Genomic DNA, 13,110 nt, shown 5'->3' with positions numbered 1-13,110 from the left:
ATATTTGTGTAAATTTACTCAGACACATATCTTTTATGCTAAATTTCATGCGATTAAGTAATGAAATCTTTAAGTTTGTATCCATTTTCACCAAAAAATAACAATAAAACAAAGCTCATATTAGAAAGCATTAATTATTTTAGCTGCGAATAAATAAGCGAAAATGATTTCACATTAATAGCCACCGTTTTAAATAAATGTTGTGCACCATTATAGTTTTTTAGCTCCTCTAACAAATGAATTAAATTAAACATAAGTTACACCTGTTTCTAAATTGATTAAAAAGCTACTCCATGTAAGTATTAATGTAGGATGAGGCCGACTATCAAGTTTTAACCATATCTGTTTATCGATTAATCGGATGATAATAACAAAATCAATAATCAATTAGGTCGGCAGTCAACTTCTTGTATCCACATAATTATTTTGTGAGTTACTACTCAACTCGTGTGTGGATTAGGTTCATGCTCACTTCATGGTTTCTGCATGAAAAATACAGTCTTTATTTTCTTGATGAGTAGCTCTCCTAATTTGACTTGGAACTTCTGCTTTCGAAAGAAGATGGTTTCACATTTATCATGGGCGAACAATTTTTGACACAACATGAAAACCCATCATAAGCATACACAAAATTAATGAATTTGGATAAAGTCTTATTAAGCATGAGTTCTTTATCGGGTCGACCCAATAAGAACCCAATGATTTCGAGTTGGGTCGGGAGATTTGGGTTATTCGTTAAGAAATAAAATTATAGTTTAATTGTTGTTAATAATAAAAATATTAATATTTATATTTAAATCGTGATAAAGTTTATCATGTTATAGCAATTTTTATTATGTAATATCACATTTTATCATGCAATTAGGTCATTATTATGTCGTGTCAAACCAAATTGTATGTTAACTTACTAGCGTTAACGTTAGAGGTCACAATTTTTGACATAACACGAAAATCCAACACGAAAACAATTTCTGTTACATTAACTCATTCCCTTTTCCATCACTGCCGTTTAAACGCCGTCCCTCACACCATTTGCACATGCCACGTCGGATGCTACACATGCTTTATTCTTATCCGGATCTCAACTTATTCTCCCACGTCAAATTGTTGCATGCACCCATTCATCTCTTCTAGCTCAGCATGCAACAATACTCCCCCTTAAGGTTCCTTGTCCTCAAGGAACCAAGGAAACCTCTCTTTAATCACATCGGCAAACTCCCATGAAGCTTCTGCCGGCGACCAATCCTTCCAATGAATGAGCCACTAGGTCACGGCTTCGTTGTGTTGCTTCACCATTTTTCGATCAAGAATCGCTTGAGGCACAACGTCCCGAATGTGTGAGATCACTGGGAGGTCAAGAATGGGACCAGTCGGAACTGACGCAAGTCGGAGAAGCGAAACGTGGAACACATTGTGTATGGCTGTTGTGGCCGACAGATTCAACCTGTGAGCCACTAGGTCACGGCTTCGTTGTGTCGCTTCACCATTTTTCGATCAAGAATCGCTTGAGGCACAACGTCCCGAATGTGTGAGATCACTGGGAGGTCAAGAATGGGACCAGTCGGAACTGACGCAAGTCGGAGAAGCGAAACGTGGAACACATTGTGTATGGCTGTTGTGGCCGACAGATTCAACCTGTAAGCCACCTGCCCAATCCGATCCACGGTCTGATATGGACCAAAGTACTTCGGCTCGAACTTGTGATGTTTTCCCCGGATTGATTTCTGTCGGTATTTCTGTAACTGCAGCCAAACCCATTCACCAATGGCGTACTCACAATCAACTCTGTTCTTGTTAGCTTGGTTCTGCATTCTCACTACAGCCCGCTCCAGATTTGCCTTCAACAAGGCAATCGTTTCTTCCCTATCACGAAGAGCTATATCCACGGCCTCAATGTTCGAGTCACCGGGCAGATAAGGTGTAACACCCTGACTTCTTCTATCATTTTTCTCGAAATAATATTTATTCTCAAGCCGAACTTTTTTTCGTTTAATCTTTGTCTCTTTTCGAGGCTTAAAAGAGTTTTGGACTTTTACAGTCAATCATGAAGAATCCATTTTAGTCTATTCAAGCCCAACTTAATTTTTGAGAAGCCTTTTCACCAATTATTTTATTCTTCTAGGTTTCTATTTATTACGAGAGTTGGGGCATCCTAAATTGTTTATGCAAAAGTATGTTGAGCCCAATACATCAATTAATTTATGCAAGCCCAAATCTTATATTCCTTTACAAAGAATGGTGTCTCTTCATCTCTATTGTGACTCTTCTACTCCCCCTCAAATTGAAATCAAAAGTCACCATTTAACCTCTAATAAGTATGAACCCTCCATCTTCCAAAGTAAGGAGCGTTGCTACAATCTCCTCACCAAAATTCACAACCATAAGCTTGTATATATTAGAGAAGAGAACTATGGTTTTCGTTCGGTCCAATCCAAGAAATTGAGAGAGAGGTCGATAGACGATGAGATGAGCGGCGGTGGCGTTCCTCGATCGAACATCGATGAAAAAGGAGACACAGAGGCGGCGCTGCATCTACCGGACAGCAGCGGCAGCGCTGAATGATCAGCAACGACGATGGATGGCGATGACGACGTGGCTCCGAGAAAACCAGAGCAGCGGCGTGAGTGGATCTCGGCAACGGCGCTGAAGCCACCGTGTTTTCGACGGAGACAGAAGGAGGACGATAGTGCAAGCATCGGGTGCGAACAGCAGCGCTGCACCATGACAGCAGCGGCGCTGCGTTGTGACCGAGGGAAAAGAGAGAGGATGCGAGGCGGCAGAAGTGCAGCAGCGGCGAAGGACCTGACGACGGCTGTGCTGCGATGGCGGCGATCTACAGTACGGGGCTGTACTTGGCAGCAGCAGCAGCCACGGCTGCTTATCAGGACAGCAACAACCGCGGCGGGTGGAGTTAGCCGATGAGAGCTACGGCGATGTCTATAACAGAAGATGAGACGCAGTGATAAGTGTTGAAGGAGAACCGGCGGTGAAGCGGCAGTTTGGGCAGAAGGCAGCGATGGCAGGCACTCACCGGAGAGGACAGCAGTAGCGCTGTATGAGGCTATGCAGCGAGAAAGAAGGCAGAGATGAGAAAGAGAATTTGGAGACAGCACTGCTAAAGTTAGTTTTCAATTAGAGAGAGATGAGAGACGGGAGAGAGAGATGGAGAAGCAAAGAGAAAGAGATGGGAGTTGTTGCTCAAATTTTGGGGAGGTCACCGTTTATGTAAGGTGAGAAAATATTGAAGTTGTTTTGGGCTTTGTTTTGTTTAATGTTTTGGGCCAAATGAATTTTAATTTAAAGTTTTGGGCCTTCTATTTTAATCAAGGTTGGATTGGAATTTATTTGGTTTGGGCCAAATTAAATTAAAATTGAAGATTGAGCCGGAGTATATTAAATCAATGGGTGACTTCACGCACGTTTTTCGAGGGCGGAACGAAACACGAGTTAAAGCTTTAAACGAACGAGGTGGGCTTTCTCTTTAAATATTCTGAATTATTTTGCCAAAATGATGAATGATGTATATACTTTGTAAATGCGTAATGTCTTGCCATACTTTGATTTTTGATGGAGCTGCCAATCTGATTGTCTATTGTGTTTGATTCCCTCTGGACCTTGATAGTTAACGAATTCGGGTCTGACTAGGGGGTGAGCCCTTACTCAGACTAGTGTACACAGATAGGGATCGTGAGCCGTCTTTCGGGTCGGCCGGTCCAGTGATCGAGTTTGTGGCCACATTCTCGTTTCACATGATGGTTCAGATTTGGTATGTGATAGTTGAAGATGATAGTAGATCGGCCGATCGCCATTTTAAAGATGAAAGTATTTTAGTGTTTCTCGGCAGATTTTAAAGTAAAACCCGAGTACACTTAAAGATGGCATGACATGACTTTATGAAAATGTTTTTGGCATAAGTTCACTGAGTGCATTAAGTACTCAGCCCTGCATGTGTTTTCCCTGTGTGCAGGTTGAGCTGTGACGAGCGCGGAGGATGTTGAACATGAAAGTAAAGAAGATAGAAAATAAATAGTTCCTAATATATATTATGTCCTCATACATAATATTATTCTACTCTCGAATGCTTCCGCTAAACATAATTTCTTTTGATTTCATGTATTATTGTGATAATATTCATTTCGAGTTGTTGATTGTCGAAATGACACTGATTTTATTCGAGCTATTCCCATTTATTTCGAGCTTGTATTGCTTTCCCCTTTCTTCCCCGCTTCTTCAATCCCCCATTAGTCGCGATCAACCGTGTTTTCTATCCTTAGGAAGTGCGGTCATGACATAAGGGACGTGCAACGGAGGCTCATACCCATATAGGGCTTCGAATGGAGTCATCTTGATGGTCGAATGGAAGGAGGTATTATAGCAGTACTCCGCCAACCCCAGCCATTGCGCCCACGTGTGTGGCTTCTCCCTTACCGAGCAGCGCAAGTAACTTTGTATGCACTGATTAACAACCTCGGATTGGTCATCCGTTTCTGGGTGATATGTCATCGACAGGGGCGGTGCCAGAAAATTGTACGAGAGGGGGCAAAAATATAAATATATACAAATAAATGAATAAACATAAAACGACAAAGATACTAAAATATATTAAGCATGAACTAAACAATTACAATTGTTCCCGACGAGGTCTCATAACTTGAAAACTATGCAAAATTCTTTCAGCATCAATCTTACAAAATATCTCTCTCTCAATATAGGTAACCAAACAATCATTCATCTAAGAGTCTCCCATCTTATTATGAAGACGGCTTTTCACAATTTTCATAGCCGAAAAATACCTCTCAACCGATGCGGTCGCAACAGGTAGAACCAAAGCCAACTTCACAAGCAAATAAACCCATGGATAGACAATATGTCTTCCTGTAGCAACTAACCTTTGAGAGAGATATCCAATACTTTCAAGATTTGAGAACTCTTCATGTGATCTCTTGTCGCGGATATAAGTCTCGAGCTGTTTGTCAAGCAACCGAAAACTAACTTCAGAGAACTCCAAAGGATAACAATTAGCAAGTTGAATCATTTTGGATTTGTTAAAAGTAAGAAAGGAACTCTTTGGGCTTAAGCAAGACACGCAAAGAAGCAAATTTGTGTTAGCTTCTTTGAAGCGATTGTTGAGTTCTTGTAGTTGCCAATCGATCACACCATTAAAAAGCTCAAACCTGAAATAATTCAAGTTCGTCAAAACTACACCTTTCCTTCGAGGTCGACCAGGAGGCTTATACATGTCCTTCATATCTAAGATTTCAATATCATTTTTCTCAGAAAATATAGATACTTCGCTGATCAGAGACTCTCATCCTTCATCCCGCATATCTTGTAGATGTTGTTTTGCTACTTCAACTAAGGTCATCGCATTCACAATATCCTGATCCTTCCTTTGCAATGCCAAAGATAATTCATTCGTGATTGCTAAGATTGTCGTCGTCAAGTGCAAAATGAATGCAAACTCAAAAGTTGGCACAACACCTAATAACAAACATGCGTCACCACTTTATTCTCCAGTACCATCTTCCTCAACGATTTGGAGAACCTCAATAACCGGAGTGAACACCATCGACAAATTTATCAATGACCTATAATGAGACCCCCAACGTGTATCACCAGCTCTTTGAAGACTTCTTTCTTGATTAGAACCTGTGCCCGTCTCGAGTTCACCATAATCAAATGCTCCCAAAAGTCTTTCTATTTGCTTCTCCTGAAGTAAATCTTTGCGCTTGCATGAAGCTCCAACTATAGTAGTTATATTGTTCACCAAGTTAAAAAAGGCAGCAACTTGTGGTTTTTTCTTTGCCACAACAACAAGAGCTAGTTGTAATTGATGAGCAAAACAATGAACATAATAGGCAGAAGAGTTCTCTTGCAGGATCAATTCCTTGAGTCCATTAAATTCACCTCGCATGTTACTTGCTTCATCATAACCTTGCCCTCGCACTTTAGACAAGCTCAAATTATGCTTAAAAAACAAAACTTCTATAGCCGCTTTTAATGAGGAAGCTTTGGTGTCTCTTACATGAACAATACCAATAAATCTTTCAACCACACATCCTTTTGAATTGACAAATCTTATAGCAAGCGCCATTTGTTCCTTGACTGATATATCACAAGATTCATCAACTAATATAGAAAAGTATTCATCACCGACCTCATGGAGAATAGCATTAGTGGTCTCCATAGCACAAGCACGGACAAGATCCTTTTGAATATCAGGAGCTATCATTTTCAGATTTCCCGGAGCATTATTCAAGACAACCTTCTCTATATCATCATTATGACCAGTAAGAAAACGCAGGAGCACACGAAAATTGCCTTGATTTGTAGACTCTATTGATTCTTCATGATCACGGAATGCCATACCTTGAGATAGAAGAAAACGGATACAGTCAAGTGAAGCCGTCAAGCGAATGCGATAATCCTTCCGTGCTTGTGTTGATTGCTTGGCAAAAGCAAATTAGATATGTTGTTGTTGCTTCATCAAATCCTCACAACTTCTCCATGCTCTATTGTGGGCACTATCTGGACCTCCAACGTGCTCATTGAATTTTTCTTTTTTCTTCCAATTAGTATATCCATCTGATACAAACACTTCACCACTTGATTGTGCTCTAGTATTAGGCCTATAAAGATAGCAACACAAACAAAATTCAGCATCTTTTGAAACACTATATTCCAACCAATTTCCATGTTCCTCAAACCATTTTGGAACAAAGCGTCGATATATGTTTCCAATTTTTTTCTGAGGAAAATCGTGTCCATTCGGTTGACACGGGCCTTGTTGCTGATAATGCCTTCTAATTCTATCACGGTCATTAGGATGATATCTGAAAATATTCTTTCTAAGCCCGAGATCAGAAGGAAGGTCTTCCAAATTGATTTCCACATGTTTTCTTTTAGAGTGATCATCACTTGCTCCTTCTCCAATTGATGGTATTCCTTCTACTATTAAATTAAATTTATCCATCTGTTACTTGAAAATCAAATTTTTAAATTGATTTAGTCATAGTGTTTTAATCAAATGATGAATATTACTAATAACTAATACTCTAATAGAAGAACATGAAAAGTTAGAATTTAGGATTGTAAAGTGTACACAAATATGATAAAGTATGATAAATTAGATACAACAATTAAACTACATAAAAGAGATGGTATTCCTCGATCTTACCGTATTCATCATATTTTGGAGCGTCGCGGGAGCATTTGTTAGCCCAAACGACATAACAAGGAACTCATAGTGCCCCATATGTGAATTGAATGTCGTCTTTGGTACATCCTCGGGGGCCATACGAACTTGCCAATGCCCCGACCTCAAATCGGTTTTTGAGAACCAACAAGCCGATCCCAATTCATCCAACAACTCCTCTATAATGGCAATCGGGTATTTGTCCGTGACAGTCACGGCATTGAGCGCTCTATAGTCCACACTTAAGCGCCACGTGGAGTCCTTCTTGACTAACATGATAGGACTCGGGAAGGAGCTGTGGTTGTGTTGTATCAAGCGCGCGTCCAACATCTCCCGTATCATCAGCTCAATGACACCGGGAGCACCCACAATTTCCTCACGACAGCCATTGCAGTGAAGGTGTAGGAGTCTCTGGAGGAGGTTACCCCAAAGGCGGTGGAGGTGGCTAATGAGCTTTGACACTGAGGTTTATATTTTACAGTTGGAGTCCTACGATCTCATTCTTGGGGTGCAATGGTTGTCGACCTTGGGGGATATCCGTTGGAATTTTAGCAGTTTGAGTATGGTTTTCATGGTGGATGGTGTGGAGTATAGGCTACATGGAGAGGAAGGAATGGAGCGGGGTAACCAACTCCACTACATGCATTTTCGTGACAATGTCGGGCTGCAGAGTAATGATCAAAAGCTAAGTCAGATCATGGCCATAATTGAGGGTCTACCATGGGCTTGTTACATCCTTACGCAAGAGGAATTGTGACCTGACCTTTCGGCCTTACTCGAGGCATTCGCCCATATCTTTGAAGAGCCCAGAGGGCTGCCCCCACCTCGAGCGCATGATCATCAGATTGTCTTAAAAGATGGAGCGAAACCTGTAAACATCCGACCTTACTGTTGGAAAAAGAAAGAAGAATAAATGGTGTTGGAAAAAGAAAGAAGAATAAATGGCTGCCCATATTTATTTTGTGTAGAGTTCCTAGTTGTAGTGTGTTTCCAATACTCTTTTATTGGTGTATTTAACGAGACTTAAATCTCCTTATAAATACTAGGGAGATGAGCATATCAAAAACATCAAGAAATACAATCTCTTCACTTTCTATAGCAATATGCCTATCCAATCTTTCTATATCTCTCTCGATTACCATCTTTAAGATGGTATCAGAGCAGGAAATCAACAAAAAACCTCAAATGGAGGAAAGCCAAATATACACTCTTGAGCTATTGTTCGAGACAATCTCAAATCTAATTGATTTGTACAAAGTCAACACAAATGAAAACCAAAATTCCTACTAGCCGAAGAACTTCGGCGTAGATACCAATCATCTTCCGTCACAGCCACTCTCTCAACTCATTCACACCCAAAAATAATGCAGCGGCACAGCTTTACCACTAAGTCCAACCAGCACCTTGTCATCAAGGCTGCCAATGCAGCAACAGCCACGAGCCTTCCTAAGAAATCCCCAAATGTTTCTAGTAAAGAAAAAGGAAATCAATTCTGTTAATGACTCTAACTCGGCCCCCAACGAAGAAAGTAGCGACAATGTTGAATCGGGAGACGCAAATGACCAAGAAGGTGAAGAAACTCTCGATATAAAGCTTGAGATTGCACCAACAAACTTTCGTTTCCCTACTCTGAAGAAGACGTACGCAGCAGCGGCAACTGAAGAGAGTCATCGGCGGCGGCTGCTCCACCCGTCACAGACAACAGTGTCGACGGCGGGATACGCAACACCACTCGGCAGCAGGATCCGTCGCAGGCTGAAGCAGCATCGGCGGCGGCAGAGGCCGTGCACCAAGGAAGAAAGAAGAAGCGGAGGAGGCACGAGATTTGGGCGAGAGGCGAGGACCGATCAACCACCGCCGACAAGGGAGCCGCGGGGAGGAAGGCCGGCAGCCAGTTTCTCGTCAGAAATCACAAATTTGAAGAAGTTTTGTTGGAGGCAGAAGCTACTACGATTGAGTGGGAAAGATGGGGGTGTTTTAACCCTCATCAAAAATTGCCAAATGCCCCCCCAAGTCCAAGCCCCTCTAAAAAAATACCCCACTCACATCTCACGTTGCAAAATGGTCCCCAGACTCCCAGACACTCTCAAAATATACCCCATAACACCCCAGCTATCCAAAAATATAAAAAAACACCCCAGATATCCAAAACATATCATAAAAGCCCCCCAATGGTAAAAAATTCTGAAAAAATGCCTCCATCTTTCGAAAATTCGAAAATTACGTCCCATATTTTTGAATTTAAGCCATCCATTCCGTGTATAAATTCTTTCCAGCCTCTTGCGTACTCATCATCCTCCCACATAGGACCTAAAGACTACCACTGGATTTTTGACTATGAGGCAACTGATACCATGTCCTTCGATGCTTCCGATTTCCTTGATATCTCACAGTCCACAAAAACTTATGTTCAAACTGCCAGTGGGGAGTTAGCACAAGTGAAAGGGGCGTGCACGATCACTATCTTACCAACCCTTCATCTCTTGAACTGCCTTTATGTTCCGTCATTGTCGCACAAACTGTTGTTTGTTAGTGATAAGGCTCGTTTCATGCATCGGTTTAGGGTTAAAATTCTGTGCATTTGGGGCGCTAATGTGCGTTATTGAGTTCAGGTGCGTAGTAAATCTGTCGGACCCAGGAGTTGTTGTTACCTGACCTGGCAGATGCAAAAGAGATGAAATTGAAGCAAAAATCAGAAGTCGTCGTTCGGACCTGGGAGAATCAAAAGTTGGCGACAGGAGCAGAATGGAGCGAGAGCAAATTATTTTAAAGATTCTTACTCAAGGGCAGGAGCGTAAAATCACCAGAGGGGATACCCTAGGGATCAGAGCCTCACATATATAAAGAGCTCAACCTTGAAGAAGAAGAGAATCCGTGAACAGCCACTTCGACGCTCTCCTAGCTCTAGTTCTAGTTTCCTACTTAAAATTTTCATCTTCGACTGCTGCGCACTTGGACATGGAGGATTCTGGCCACCGTGGTTCTCATCGTCATCGTTGTTATTTTGCTGTGTAACACCGCCTTGTGGAGGCGAAGAAACAATTTTATTTGCTTTCGTTTAGTACCTTGTTGATTTCTAAGTTTCGCAACTCTAGTTTCTTGCTTTGATCTACTGGATTCAGACCTATTTCTAGTTATTATGGAAGTTTATGTTTGCTTTTGGTTGAATATCTCTGAGTTTATGTTCATCTCTTGTTTTTAGCTTTCGTTTGTGTTTGTTGTTGGATGTTTGGAGCTGAGATCTGTGTTTGTTGTTGGAGGTTGGGAATTTGCATATGAAGATGTTTGGATTTGTTGAATCTTGGTGTTTCGGAGTTGGAGTTTCGCATATTTGGTGCTTGATGTTTACGTTATGCATGATTATGGCTATTTACTTTCTGTTTCTGCATCCTTTAGGTCCAATAGCGTAGATTTGTTAGTTTAGGCTTTAATTTCTCGTTTTAAGTCTAGATCTAAAGTTTGCTCTGTTTTCATGGTGTTTAAAACTCTGTTTTATCTGCTATTCTCGTTTGATTCCTGAAGAAGATGAAGTTGTTGGTAGTTAGAACAGATCTGCTTTATGTCAGTACTTTTCTGCATGTACTTTACTTTTTTCTCGCATATCTGCTAGACCTGTCAGTACGATCTAATTTGTCTCTTGCTTTTCGCTTTATGCTTGTCTGTCCAAATTAGGAAAGTCTGTCTAGTTAAGTTTACTCCAGTTGTCTTAGAACTTAAAAATATCTCATTCTCTCTGAGTCATGTATGTTCCGTACGCTTTCATTTCTTAGGTCCAGTAGGTAGAGTAAAGTTCTCCCGATCCATTAGACCCGATAGTTAGATTAAAACTTCACTTATTTCTCAGACCCAGTAGTTTAAGTTCTCGACCCACAAAAATTGCGTGGCAGCAGCCAACCCTTTCCCAAAACATCCTCAAATGCAGTTCCGTAACACCTACTTCCTCGTGGGATCGATCCTTTACTTCCCTGTGCTAAGTTATAGTATAGTGGGTTGAGGTTTTTGAAAGGACAGAGTGCACCCAACGACCCCTTTCTGATAGTTCCACGATCTTCTAGCCTTCGAAGTCTAGTCGAATCCTCTGGACCTGTTAGATCGAGTGACACATATCACAGTACAAACCTGCACTGCACTCTTTGGACCTGTTCAGTTAGTCATGTAACAAGAGATCTCAACTGCAAATTGCTAATGCAACCTCGTTTTTGTATGTTACAGGATATCAAGACGGGGACGATAGTTGGGCGTGGCACTGAGCAACATGGACTGTACTACGTGGATGAGATAGCCCAACAGAGTACTGCGATGCTGACTCACGGACTGACTGACAGACAGATTTGGCTCTTGCATCGCCGGTTATGACACCTATCTATAGGATATCTTCGCCTACTCTTTCATGAGTTAGTTTCTTCTACGCATGTTTTGAATTGTGAAACTTGTGTTTTGGAAAAAAGTCACAGACATTCCTTCAAATCAAACAATACTAGAGAAAAATCACCTTTTGCTTTGATTCACTCTGATGTGTGGGGTCCTGCCCCAGTTACCGGAGGACAAGGTTTTAGATATTTTTTGCTATTTATTGATGATTTTTAACGTATAACTTGGATTTATTTTTTGAAAACAAAATCATAGGTTTTTGAGAAATTTACCGAGTTCTATCGTCTTGTCCAAACCCAGTATAACTCAAAAATTCAAATCCTTGGTTCAGATAACGGGATGGAATACGTGAACTCTAAGATGATATCTTTCTTTACTGAAAATGGCCTTGTCCACCAAACTTCGTGTGCTTATACGCCCGAACAGAATGAGGTAGCCGAGTGAAAAAACCGATACATCCTTGAGATCACCCGTGCGCTCCTTATAGAATCTAACATCCTTAAATCCTTTTGGCCGGAAGCCATCGCAACAACTATTTACCTCCTCAATCGTCTTCCCACAGGAATCTTAAACTTCAAAACCCCCTTAGAAGTCTTCTCTTCCCAAAACTCGATCCCATCATCTGTCATCCTCGAACCCAAAATTTTTGGGTGCACAGTTTTTGTTCACATACCCAAACATGACCGTGATAAATTCTCACCATGTGCAGTCAAATGTGTCTTTTTGGGTTATGGGAAAAATAAAAAAGGGTATAGATGCTATGATCCGTCGACAGATCGCATGAACGTTACTATGAACTGTGACTTTGTTGAGAATGAATACTTCTATAGCCAATCTAGCGGCTAGGGGGAGAGTGAGACATGAAACCTAAACAGTGACGCACTAAATTGGCTACCTTTGTGGGGAGAAACCATATCAGGGAGAGCATATTCAAAGGGAAAACAACCAACCTAGCCTACCATAGCCAAATCCTGTCACAGAAATCGGTCCAACAGAGGAAGTTAACAGTAACACCGGGCAGTCAGATTCCCAAGAACAACACATGCCACCTCAGGGCACTACCAAGCTATCTGACCAGTCATTGAATCTTGAGGTAAATACTTCTGATCCCAATATTGGTACCTCATCTGAAACCACTAACAGTGATAGGGAAATCAGAAGTAATACAGATACAGATGAGCCACCTACAGAAGGAGAAACAGGGCACGACAGATTGCCTCACAGAAGTACAAGGGGCATTCCTCCTTGAAGATACTCACTAGACTGGAAGGGGCGGAAATCTAAATACTCTGTGGCAAATCTTACTCAGGGCCACGTCACTGAAATGGCTAGGGCATTCGAAGCTGCAATTTATGAAGAAGAAGAGATTCCGCAGTCCTTCGAAGAGGCAATGAAACAAAAACACTGGAGGGAAGGCATGAAGAAGGAGATTGATGCCTTTAAAAAAAATTGAAACATGGGAGAAGTGTACTTTACCTCCGGGAAAGAAACCAGTTGGATGTCGTTGGATCTTCACCATAAAAAGACGTGCAAATGGTTCAATC

The sequence above is a fragment of the Salvia hispanica genome, chromosome 3, assembly GCF_023119035.1.
Source record: "Salvia hispanica cultivar TCC Black 2014 chromosome 3, UniMelb_Shisp_WGS_1.0, whole genome shotgun sequence".
Lineage (NCBI taxonomy): Eukaryota > Viridiplantae > Streptophyta > Magnoliopsida > Lamiales > Lamiaceae > Salvia > Salvia hispanica.
The sequence above is the reverse complement of the archived record's forward strand: the minus strand, read 5'-3'. Positions refer to the sequence as shown.